This window comes from Ambystoma mexicanum, chromosome 5p, assembly GCF_040938575.1.
Source record: "Ambystoma mexicanum isolate Mex_15411 chromosome 5p, UKY_AmexF1_1, whole genome shotgun sequence".
Taxonomy (NCBI): Eukaryota; Metazoa; Chordata; class Amphibia; order Caudata; family Ambystomatidae; genus Ambystoma; species Ambystoma mexicanum.
The window spans coordinates 711,632,782-711,644,824 of NC_090930.1; positions in this window are offsets into that span (position 1 = coordinate 711,632,782).

The following is a 12,043-nucleotide window of genomic DNA, read 5'->3' on the forward strand; positions in this document are numbered from 1 at the left end:
TGCACTACCTCCCGGCAACCCTGCACTTGGGTCTGTATCTGCAACCCTACAGTTCCCCTACTTGTACTTGCACTTATCTTAAACCTTTGTCCGCACTTACCCCTGTACTGCCACTTGCTGGCCGCCCTTCTTTTTCTATGTCTTGATCCTATGTCTAGCACTTCTCCTCCTCCCCTTCCCCTGGAACTCTTCCCTTTCCCTCTCTCCTGCACTTGTGCAATCTCAATGTCACTTGGCCTAGTAAGACCGTTCTTTTGTCCTCCCTTGTTCCCTACCTTGCCTTGCTGCGCCTTGAAACGCCTGTTTATATGCATGCTATAAATCAAATATATCATGCGCCACATGCATCTACCTCTAGCAACACTCCATTAGCAGCAAACCGCATAGCTAAGGAAAATACTTCCAGCAATCAACTCTCCATTGCCCACACTCCAATGTACAAAAGTTGGAACCCGCCTGAGCCATGAGTAAACTCGCAGACATCTTCTCAAGCCTGCCCTGTAGACCACATTAGCCCAATCTCAGCTAATGACTTCACAGCACCCCCAATGATGAAAGCAGCTACCCCATACAACAATCCCATCATGGACTGCCATTTCATCTCAACACGCAGCCATAACAACATCACTCCAAGTTTCAACATTAAACCATTGATTGCACCCACACCTAATCCTGCAAACAAAACTGAGCATCCCCTTACCCCATACTTGTACACCCTGCTCACCCTCATCATTAAGGAACTCCCTGCCTCAACCAGTGACACCAACTCTTCAGAGCCCAAGTCTCTACCTAATGAACCTCACCTGACTTGCACCCTCCTTAATGCCTGTTCCTTATCCACCCATGCCCCCCAAGATCAATGACCTCATCACTGCCCATAATCTTGATGCTCTGGCCATATCGGAAACATAGCTCCATGATGCTTCAGGTCCAGTCTTAGCTTTGGCTATCCCTACCGGCTACACCATCTACCGCACTGACCGACCTGCCACGAGGAGAGGTGGCGTTGCCCTGGTAGTGAAAGACTGCCTCCCATTCAAACAAATGAACACCTCCATAGAAGCGAATACTGACATCCTATCTGTCATGCTGTACCCTACACCGACCTGCACCATTACCATCCACTTCATTTACCACCCTCCTGGCCCTACACTCTCCTTCGAAACAGACATACTCCACATCCTATAGGACAACATCAAAGCCTCCTCTAAAATCATCCTTTTAGAGACTTAAACTTGGGCCTCAATGACCCAGAAGAGACCCACGCTTCTTCACTAGCCAAGGCCCTGGATACCCTAGCCTTCAAAAATCATATCGACAACCCCACCCACACAAAAGCCTGCACCTTCGACTGGATTGCAGACCTTAACTGCAACATTGCCTTCAATGCTAACACTCCCTGCCCCTGGACCAACCACCACATTAGCCACTTCCCCATCCCACACCAGAAGACACCTAAGCTCCCGTGAGCACCTCTATCAGCAGCACTCATGTGTAGCTCACAGAAACTTACCATACTAAACCTCTTGCCATGGCTAGACTCACCGAACCTTTAACCTTCTTTATCCAATAACCCTAACACCTTAGTATACCTATACACTTCCACCATATCCACAGCATCAACACAATCATGCTGCTAATCGCTCGCAAACCAAACCAGTCAGACACTCTAATTCCTGGTTTACACCAGAATTCACCAAAATCGCCAAGCACTATAAGTCAGCAATTGTATCAGGAAAACCCTATCCTTACAACATTAGAATTCCTAATGCCAGTTCAGACACCAGAGAGATCTTCACCATCTTCAAAGTACTAGATACCCCTGCCACCCACCCTTACCTTCACCAAAGATGAAGCTTGGTGCATTAGAATCCAATCAGCAGTGCTCAACAAAATTAACCTGCTTGACACTAAAATCCTGACCAATCAAGCCAACCTCCTCACACAACCCCTTCCCCATCCCGCGCAACCCACACTAACCGCACTCATCAGCCTACCCCCCAATTCCGGTTCAAAGAGCCCACAATACCAGATGTCCTAGCCATCATCAAAAGCCATCCAGATGCAAAGGATATGTATGCCCTGCCTCTTTAATCAAAGACTGCACAGATTTTCTAGCCCCACTCATCTCTTCATTTATAATTGCCTCCTTCTATAAAAGCATAGTGCCAGCCAGCCTCAAGGGAGCATGGGTACGCCCCCTTCTAAAAACACCTTCTTTAGACCCTACTATTCCCACCAACTACAGGCCCATCACCACAGTCCACTTCCTCCGAAAAAATTATAGATCGTGCAGCATATCTGCAAGTACAGAATTACCTAGAAACTAACAGCATCCTCGGCATAGGCAGTCTGGTCCCCGCACAAGCCACGGCACAGAAACAGCCCTGCTGGGCCTAAAAAACCAGAGGGATGAGATTAGGGATAAGGCAAACTGGCATTCCTCCTCCTAGATTTGTCTGCAGCATTCAACCTGGTCAATCATGAAATCCTTTGCCACCACCTGACCACAGCTGCCAGCGTCTCCCCAATGGCTTTCGCTTGGATCACCTCCTTTCTAAAAGGAAGAGTCATGAGAGTATTTGCAGAAAACACCAGTGCTTCTCCATCCCCTGTCCCTTGTGGTGTACCTCAAGGCTCATGCATATTCCTGACACTCTACAACATTTTCACAAAGCCCCTTTTCGACATCCTGGAATCACTTAGCATAGCATACACCAACTATGCTGACGACGCCCAGTTTCTACTCCCACTCACAGGTAATTACAAGGATGCCTCTGACACCCTCAATATCTGCTCCATGATTCAGGCTTGGATGGCAACTAACTACCTGTGCCTGAACAGGGATAAAACTGTAATACTCCTAGTTGGACCCCCAGCAGTATTGAAAAGAAATGGCAGTCAATGCACAGCCTTCCACATCGGCAATATCCTGAACCCAGTCTCAACAGCAGTGAAAACCCTAAGGGTGTACTATTGCATCCGTAGCAGCCTATGCCACCATCGTTTTTAAATGCCTTGCGACCCTTCCTCTCCAAAGACAGTTGCCTAATAATCACCCGAGCAATCATAGGTTCAAGGCTTGATTTCTGCAAGACCCTCTACACTGGCACTCCTTCTAAAAACCTGCACAAACTTCAAGTGATTGAAAAGAATGCCCTGCGAGCAGCATTGAACATTCCCAAAAAAGAACATATATCAGCCACTAGAAAAGCCGCTCTTTGGCTGCACATTTGTTAACGCATCATGTTCACGAATGGGCATCACCCACAGGTGCCTTTCCAACACTGCCCCCTTACCTTGTTCAAACTATCACCAACGTTCAATCGACTAGACCATCTAGGACCCCACATCGCAGTCAAACACTGGAATGCCCTTGCACCCTCACTCAGAGCTGAACAATCATACTGGGGTTATCAGCAGAGCTCTAAAGACCCAGCTCTTGGAATAGACTGACCTGCCTACCTGCGACCACTTCTTTCCTGGATTTGCACTTCTACACCTGTACAAGTTATTCTATATGTATAAACATTTGCTTTTAACCAGCACCACAATGCCCTCGGGTTGTTTATGCACTTCATAACATAAATAAATAAATGAATAAGTGGCACTTAAATGAATGGACTTGAAGGAACGATTTCTGGATTAAATAATACCAGGTGAATTAACATAGGTTTGTGAAATCAGGCTACAATTGACTAAGATAGGACAAGAAGCCTTTCAGCCAATGGGCATCTGCAGTATAATTTCCAAATCCTAGCCTGGTAATAGAGAAAGAGCAACATTACTTTGCCACAGTCCTTAGTATGTGAGGGGTCGGCTCCCGATACTGAGTCTCTAAACCACCCCCACCAAACCAACAGAGAAGAGTGTACTGGATTTACCCTTCTGGTATTTTTCTTTTGTCACTAATAACGTGACCTATAAGAACCACACACTACCAGCCACTTCCTGTTTTAGTTTGTGCTTAAGCACCACCTATAAGCCAAAACTATTGCATTGGAGTACAGGTAGGAGGAAGATGGCATGCTGTATTTTGTTCCCCATACTCCATTGATTTATCTGAGTATGTTTTTTTTTTTATGGTGTTAGGTAACTATTAATTGGTATGTGTTGTGTTTTGTCGGTAATGGAATATAGTTTTACTATTAACTTTTTTTTGTCTTTCCATTTATAAAAAGAAAAGAATATTTTTCACTAATAAAAAACGAATATTTTTGATACAAACAGGAACTTATGTTTACAAGACTGATTACTCGATGACTCAAGTCTGTGAACGAAGTGATTATTGAATTGTTAATGACTTCCTATTTAGGCTTTTCTGCCCCCTACGTGTGACCTCTGCTTAAGGGATTTTTTTCTACTGTAACCAGACCATTTGTGTGGTTTGCGACATGTGAGGAGGGACACATATCTTGTGGTGTTGGTCGGTTTTTTGCCCACCCATCGACTGCCCATGGCCAGGCTAATCCCTATAGCCATTTCCACTCATTATCTGCCCCTACCCGCACTACCACATCCTCCTGGGATAACTCTGAGCCCCTCTATCAAGCAGTAATATCAAACTTTAGCCTGCCAGTGTGTTTCTAAGCAGTCTGCTTAGAGTTAATGGAGTAATTGCAGCTGTAAATGGCTAGTGGTATCATACAGATGGCATAACCAAGTGTACCTTCAGCACTTGATTTATATCTCTTCCATGCACTGAAATCCTGTTGCAAACAAGTAATGACAAAGTCTCACATAACCAGTTAATCTCCCCGTGTGCCAGCTGTTGTGATCTTATGTTCAAATAGTTACATTATATCAGCCCCTGGCAAATGCCTATGCCATAACTACACAAAAGCCCAAACTGTTGGCTTTGCCATTGATTGTTTTCATCTAGCTCTACGTTAGAAGCCTCTTCAACCCTTTCCAGCTTCGAAAGATTGCCTTTCACATAACTATAAATATAATTGTAGAAATGGTAAGGTTTCATTCGACTTTACTTTTAAGTAAGGGCTTTGAGATTGTAATCTGTAAAAAAAATATATACATTCCAATATGCCTTATCTACGTCAGCTATTGATTAATATAGCTGATCCTCTTAATAGCCATAATTCTGAGAGAATTTGCCTGATACAATCACATCCCAGTCATCAACATATTTTCCGTATGGTAATAGGAAAATTGAATCTCGGCACACTGAAAGCTTACAGTGTTATGCGCAATGATGATTACATACTTGGGACGAAATTGCACTAATGTCATGTAATACGAGGCGCTATCACTCTTTTCTTAGCCTGGAGGGGAGTAACATTATTTCTAATAGTGATATTTTTGCTCTACAAGAAACCTGGGTTAGTGGCAAGATTATGAAAGACGGTTTTAAGAGCTTAGCTAGCCCTGCAGCACATTCTGGAGATGGACCCACGGTAGGTTTGCGCAAAGGGATTAGTAATACCCTTGCAACTAGGGAGAATTGTGAATGTGATAGGTCGTCTTTTGTCTTCAGTAGCATTACTTCTGGATTCGGTACTATTGGAGAGTTGCTTTTCATTAATGTGTATGGCCCTCCTGTGGACGCCTGCATTGAGGCCATTTTGAAATTAGTTGAAGATACTGATGAGGGATTGTTAAAGTAGTCCCTGAAATCTGATTTGATGGTAGTTCGAGATTTTAACTCTTATTGCCAATTGTCATCCACTACTATGGATGACTGGATGGATGCATGTGGCTGGTTTGTGAGACCTCCTCCTACTGATTTGGTTAAAAATCATAATCATTTGATCCAATTAAGAAATGGTATTGGGTGGCTTGAAATGTTTAGAAATTTTTGATTGAAATTTCTTAATTCTTCTCACCATACAATTTCAGGAAATTGGGCGACTTGGTCTAATGGTACTGCAACATCTTGTGTTCATTATTCCTTTATAAGTGAAAGATTGTGTAAGACTATGAAACAGATGGCTCATGAATACACTAATCTTAGTGATCATAAAATCTTGAAACTCACTTTATATGGAATGGTGACATCCATTTGAAGCTTCATCAGCTTAAACATATGAATCTACAAGTTAATGCAGGTGGTTATAGAATGGTATGGTCCAATCTAAATCTTGATATATTTGAGAGGATGTTCTCTTCGCTACAACTAGAAGCACATGACGTGACATTAATGAGTACCATGGACATTTGTAATATGCTTAATTCCTTTCTAATGAATTTACCTAAATGTCGGATTACGCAATATACAGGGAAAAAGCACGAACATAATTATGACAGTACCATCTATGCTAGGAAAAAATGTTGGGTAAGAATATTTGTAGTATTAAACAAACTACCTCAATGAGTGATCTGGAGAAAATGAGATATGATATGATATGGCATTTATAATGCGCCTATACACAAGTGTTTCAAAGCACGACGAGGCAAGGGAGGGGAACAGAGGGAAGACAGAGACAACGATTTTACTAGGCCAGGTGACATGGAGATCATTCAAGTGCAGGGGAGCCGGGGAAGGGGAGAAGTGTGGGCAGGAAGAGGGAGGGGAAGTGCAGTACATAGAATAAACAGTAATACATAGAGGCAATAAATAGGAACAATAAATAAGAAGTGCGGCCAGCTGGTGGAAGGTGCATGGGTAAGTGCAGAAATCAGGTGTCAAGTGCAGGTAGGGGCTGTAGGGCTACAAAACAGCCCCACACTGTAAGGGTTGCCAGGGGGGCAGTACGGGTGTGAAACTGAGGGTGAGGGGTCATGGGCCACGCGAACAGAGGGTAGCCAGGTGACCAGTGCTGTTTCAGTTTAGCCAGGAGTTCAGCAGGGGAGAGGAGGTGAGAAAGCAGAAGCAAAGAGGAAGGTCACGGGGTGCTTCCAGTGTTTCAGAGAGGCAGGGAGGCTGTTCCACAGGGAGGCCCCAGTCGAGGAAAGAGATCTACCACCAACTCGTTGCTTGGAGAAGCCCTGACCCTGTGGAAGTTGGAGGCGTACGAGCGGAGAGCCCCAATAGAGATACGATCCCTGGGCTTGAGGCCAAGCACACGTCTTGCAGTCCTGTTCTGGATGAGTTGCAGAGGGCAGAGAGAAGAGGCAGGCAGATTTAGAAAGAGGCTGTTGCAGTTGTCCAGCCTACAGAGAACCAGAGCTCTGGAGACAGTGAGCTTCTAGGGTAAGGAGAGGATAGGAAGAATACCTCTGAGGAGGTGCAGCTGGTAGTGTGACTTCTTAGAGACTTCAGATGTGTGTGGTGAAAAGGAGAGTGTGGAGTTGAACATGACCCCAAGGCTTTTAGCCTCACAGGTGGGAGCAGGAAGAGGGCCATGAGAGGCCAGCCACAGAGAGACAGGAAAAGAGGGAGCGTGTGTGCTGATGAGAAGAATATCTGTTTTACTGGTATTAAGGCAGAGATTATTGGCGACACACCACTCCTGGAGAGCAGATAGACAGTCGGAGATGAGAGAAGGAGAAGAGGTGGCTGAAAGGAGCCTGAAAACGAGCTTAGTGTCATCTGCATAGCACTGAAAGTTGGGACAGAGAGCGGCAATGCGGTGGTCAAGAAGTGCCAGGTATTGGTTGAACAGCCAGGGAGAGAGGTTAGACCCCTGGGGAACACCACAGGTAGAGATAGAGATAGAGGAGAGGAAGGACCCAAGTTGGACCTAGGAGGGTCGATCGGAGAGGAAACAAGTCAGCCAAGCCAGGGCCTTATCGGTGATACCCAGGTTATCACGGAGACGGCTGAGCAGGATGGCATGGTTGACCGTGTCAAAGGCAGAATAGAGATCGAGTAAGATGAGGAAACAGGGGGTGTTGGAATCAAGGTTGGAGAGCAGGTCTTCGCGGATGTTCAGGAGAGCAGTTTCTGTGCTTCTGGCAGCCCTGAAGCCAGACTGATGGCCATGGAGACAACCAAGAGATTCAGTGTGAAGATTAAGCTGGGAGATGGCCAGCATTTCCAGGAGTTTGCCCGGGAAAGGAGTGATTGGAGATTGGGCGATAGTTAGCTGGGCAGGACGGGTCAGCAGAGGGTTTCTAAAAAAGAGGGTGCACAAGGGAGTGCTTCTTGGGGAAGGGAAGACTCCAGTGGTGAAGGGGTGGTTGCAGAAGTCAGCCAGAACAGGAGCCAGGGTGTCAATGTGGTCCTTGATGGTTTTGGAGGAACAGGGGAGACCCTGTTTTGATGAGACTTTCATAGATCGAACTTGTCTAGAAACCTTGTCTGGGGAGAACAGAGGAAAGGCAGAGAAGGAGGGAGGAGAGGAGGCCGAAGAAGGGCCAGAGGAAGAGCAGGGAGTAGAGGGAGGAGGGGGAGAGGAAGAGAGGGAGGACAGTATGTTGTGTGTTTTAGAGATGAAATGAGAAGCCAGAGTCGTGCAGAGGGCCTGGGAGGAGACAGGAGAGGTAGAGACTGCAGCGGGATTGGCCAGTTCCTTGCAGATTTTAAAGAGCTTGGCCGTGTTTTTAGATGCCGCAGAGACACAGGCTTGGATGTGAGCTCTCTTCTTGATGCAGACAGAGAGCTGGTATTGCCTTTGGAGCAGGCAGCAAGCTCGTTTATTGGAGGATGTACCAGAAGCACACCATTTCCTCTCAGCCACCCTGCACTTACATTTTAGGGTGACAAGGTCTGAGTCATACCGGGAGTTGCACTTGGCTGTGGGCTTCAGGCAGATCATCATGACAGCGGCAAGAACATCAAGAGTATCGAATATAGCAGAGTGGAGCATGGAAAGGGCTGTGTCAGGGTGTGAGTCAGCCAAAGGGTGAGGAGGGGTGAGAAAGTGGCAGCAAAAGCCTCAACTGACACATGCTTCATGGGTCGGATAACCGAGAAGGTGGGTGGCAGTGCTGGAGGTGGCTTGGCTTGAGGGCTATAGAGGGTGAGTTGAGAGGAAAGGAGAAAGTGATCACTCCATGAGAGAAGAGTGGTGAGAGGGATAGAAAGGGGAAGGTCTGAAGAGATAAGAACATCCAGAGTGTGCCCTGCAGAGTGAGTCGGGCCAGAGGGTAAAGACAGAGTGAGAGAGAATCACAGAAGTCACGAAAGAGTCCAGAGGAAGGACAGGAAGCATCCAGGTGGATGTTGAAGTCTCAGAGAAGGAGGAGTTGAGTGGTCGAGACCAGGAGGAAATTGGAGAGGTCCTCCCACTCAGAGAGGAAGGAGGAGATCTGACCAGGTGGCCGATAGATGGTAGCCACAGTAATGGAATGGCTAGGACAGAGAGAGAGCCTGCAGACGAGGCATTCGAAAGAGGAGTAGACCTGCGTAGGAATGACAGAGGCAGGAATTCACTCGGGGAAGATCAGGGCTACACCCCCTCTGGAACAGTTGAGGCCAAGTTCCTCCAGGAGGTGGCAAATGTCAGAGGAGTGTTTGACAGCTGAGCGAGAGTTTAGAGTGGCAATATGAAGAAGATTGCAGTCCTTGAAAGACTTCCGGGGAGGGGTACAAATCAGAGGTATGCCCTGCAGAGGTGTAGAAGAAGCCAGAGACGGGGGGCAGAAGAGGAAGGAGGAGAGGGCAAGGTAACCAAAGAGGAGACAGCAGAGGGAGGCATGGAAGCCGTGGACGGAAGAGAGGGTACAGCAGGAGAAGGAAGGAAGTTGATGAGACGCGGGAAGCGTCTATCAAAGAGGAGAAGGTTGTGAGAAGGTTGGCCTGCGGGCCTTGGACCAAGACAGTACCATTCAGGTAAACATTTATAATGACCTTACAGGAGTCGAAGGAGGCCAGGTGGGCCTCCCACCGGGTGTCACCATTAATGGGAGAAAAAGAGAAAGGTGAGAGCACAGAGACCATATGTAGAGTCCATAGGTCTGGTGAGGAAACAACAAAGAGGATGTCGGTGAGGGCTTGCCTGTAGGAGGCACTGGTGTAGGTGTCAGCGATAGGGAGGCCTAGTATGGAGACCAGGATGTCCTTTTTAAGCTTCTTCTTACCAGATTTAGTGAGGAGAGCAGGATAGTCGATAGAGAAGCAGTTGAAAAAGATAGGAGAGACAGAGCACCATCTAGTAGGTGGGGAGAGGAGAGAGGAGGAATGGGGGGATAGGGGCAGGGAGAAGGGAAGGACGCAGGGAGGGGCACAAGCTGACTAGACAGAAAGAGACAAGACAATAGTAGACAATTGGGCAAGACAACAGGCGCTCAGACAATGGTAGAAAGTTTGCTAGATGAATGCTTTGCTAAGAAGTCCGAGCCGGCACTACTTTCACAATGTAGTTTAGATACAAGAGAAAACACACCTAAGTCTGAGAGTCAGTAAAGGGGGGGAAAGGCCTAGATTTCACAATGCAATTTTAAATACTGCAGGGAAAACACACCTAAGTCTGAGAGTCCTGTAAAAGGGGAAAAAGGCCTAGATTTCACAATGCAATTTTAAATACTTTCACAATGCAATTTGAAATACTTTTTTCACAATGCAATTTTAAAAACTGGAGGAAAAATACACCTATGTCTGAGAGTCTGCTATGTGGCAGGATTGTCAGGGTAGAGTGCAGGCTCTATTCCTAACCCGGTCCACTCTTACCTTGCTTGGTCGCTGCAGGTTGACGGCTGGCCACTGGCTTACCCAGCTGACACCTGCAGACACTAGCTGAAGCCCTTTGCCTAGGGGCCCTTAGCCGCAGGGGCTGCCAGGCAGAGGGCTGCCATGGGAAGGTCAGTAATGACCAGCAATGAGCCAATCATGGGAGGTGGGCGGGCTGGCAGGCGGGAAGGATGGAGGGGAGGAAGTGTAAGAGGGAGACGGGGGAGAGGAAAGGGAACAATACAGCACTGAAGTGCTCAAGTTGGCACACAAATTCAACAAAGGCCCAGAGCGTCACTTAGCCATGCAGCACTCACCTGCTCTGGTGTAAAAGAAACAAGCAGGGTGAAATACGCCTCGGTACACCTAGAGGCACACGCAGCAATAGCCAATCACGGGAGGTGGGCGGGCTGGGAGGCGGGAGGGATGGAGGGGAGGAATTGGAAGCGGGAGACAGGGGGAGAGGAAAGGGGACAATACAGTGCTGAAGCGCTCAAGTTGGCAGCACAAATTCAACAAAGGCCGGAGGGTCACTTTGCCATGCAGCACTCACCTGCTCTGGTGTAAAAGAAATGAGCAGGGAGAAATACGCCTCGGTTCACCTATAGGCACACGCAGTATAGCCAATACGGGAGGTGGCCAGGCTGGGAGATGGGAGGAATGCAGGGGAGGAAGTGGAAGCGAGAGACGGGGGAGAGGATAGGGAACAATGCAGCGCTGAAGCACTCAAGTTGGTAACACAAATTCAACAAAAGCCAGAGGGTGACTCACCTGCTCTGGTGTAAAAGATAGCGATGTCCACCCTCAGCATGCAGTTTAACAATTGGCTTCCCTTTTATAAATGTGACATAAATGATGCTAACTGGAGAATGATTTTTTAAATATTTAAGATCAATGACTCCAGGAGATTTTGGTATCTTTAGAGGCAATATCTTGCAGTTGATAATTTTAGAGAAGTTAATGGTATTACTGCAGAGGAATGTGTTGGATATGTTTGCTGTCATTATTTTGTAGAAAATGTTGGACAACAATCATTACCAGTTCCTGTGTAAGGGCACCTGAGCCCTCCTCCTTTTGATATGGAGGATATTATGAGAGTGATCACCAGACTTAAATACTCTAGATCTCCTGGACCAGATGGAATTGTGAATGTTGTAAATAAACTTAATTTGATGAAATGGGCAATCTTGTTATTTAAACTATTCACCTCTAGATGGGAATGTGGTGAAATAACAGAGAGCTGGAGAAAATCTATTTTAATTCCCATTCATAAAAAAGGAATACCATCTTCTCCCTCCAACTATAGATTACTTGCAATGTCTGATATGTGTTGCAAGATGTTTAGCGTGCTACTATTGAATATTATTAAGTGGATAAAGGAGAACACTCTTATTCCATACCAGTAAACTGGATTCAGGTCAAGACATAGCACATTTGATGATATGTTTGCACTGGTTTACCTTATATCTGCTACTCGACACTCATAGGCAGTTTATATTTGTGTTTTATAGATCATAGCAGGGCTTTCAATTGTAT